This window comes from Sinocyclocheilus anshuiensis, unplaced genomic scaffold (genome assembly GCF_001515605.1).
Source record: "Sinocyclocheilus anshuiensis isolate Anshui unplaced genomic scaffold, SAMN03320099.WGS_v1.1 scaffold205, whole genome shotgun sequence".
In the NCBI taxonomy this organism is placed as follows: domain Eukaryota; kingdom Metazoa; phylum Chordata; class Actinopteri; order Cypriniformes; family Cyprinidae; genus Sinocyclocheilus; species Sinocyclocheilus anshuiensis.
Window position 1 is genome coordinate 1423598 of NW_015536497.1, and position 1250 is coordinate 1424847.

At 49.6% G+C, this 1250-nt stretch overlaps 1 protein-coding gene across 1 annotated transcript in view; it reads left to right on the forward strand.

Annotated features, from left to right (window-relative positions):
* The window catches only part of LOC107687740 (transducin beta-like protein 2), a 15651-nt gene that overhangs the window by 13484 nt on the left and 917 nt on the right, over positions 1 to 1250 (forward strand). The window lies entirely within an intron of this gene.

Here is a 1250-nt window from a genome sequence, read left to right on the forward strand (position 1 = left end):
TATTTTACAAGAAAAACAATCAGAGCGCCTTGTTATCACTAGTTTTATTTTGATTTCCCGAGTCTGCTATTAGCTTATAGCCTGTTATCATCGCCAGCGTGGTTGTCGCTAATCTCGCTTACATTGCTAATACTGTATTCACACACATTACCATTGTTTTACTTGCTTTAATGGTGGATGTGTGTCTACCTTTGAGTGCAGGTGAGGACACGTTCGAGCTACATCCGGTGCAACTCGAGCTAGAGGCCGTGGAGATGCAGATCCGTGACCTGGTGGAGAGGCAGCCAGCTGAGAGAGCGGAGAGCCGCGCTGGAAACATCTCTGGCTGATGCTCACAAGTCCGGGGTAAGTATACAGCGCAATATTAACACTCCCACCACCTCTACTCCGTGTGTTTCTCTGCACAGGCCCCGTGCACCCGCAGCGGAAGACGCGAGCCAGGCCCCGGGTGACGACCTCTCCCCCTCCGGTCTTCGAGATCTCCACCCAGAAATGCTTCGCTTCGCTCCCCTCCGCGAGACGGAACGCGACGCTGTGATTGTCAGAGACTCCATCGTCCGGCACGTCCGTGCTACGATAGCTGAAGCACACTCACTGTTTTCCTGGTGGTCGTGTTCTCAATGTTTTTGCGCAGATACCCGCGATCCTGAAGGGCGACGAGAGCCCCGGAGCGATGCTTCACACCGGGGTTAACGACACCAAGCTGCGGCAGACGGAGACACTGAAGAGGGACTTCAAGAGCCTGATCGAGACGGTGCGTCGCACATCGCACGCGACGACGATCATCATGTCAGGACCGCTTCCCGCGTCTTTTTCGCGCCTGCACCCCAGCAGAGTCGGAGCGGAACTCCTGTCAGACAACATCTCCAGGACGTTACGCGTTACGCTACTAGTAAGCCAATTCTCAAATAACTGCTATGTTGGCTTTTGTTCTATCCACTTAAACGATAAAAGTACTTGTGTTGTCAAATCTATAAAGACTGTGTCTGTTCCCCGATTAGTGAGGTCAAAATATTATTTTAATGTAGGATCTAGAAAAAACCTGATCGTGATTAAACGGGAAAAATGTTAAATAAACGAACAAAAAACATTTTTAAAGCTTGAGCTGTTGTAATCACAGATAATAGTTTTGATGTACCCTGCTTGACTGAAACCTGGCTAAAACCAAATGATCCAAATGATTTAAATGAGTCTACTCCACCAAGCTACTGTTATAAGCATGAGCCCCGTCAGACTGGTCGTGGCGGCGG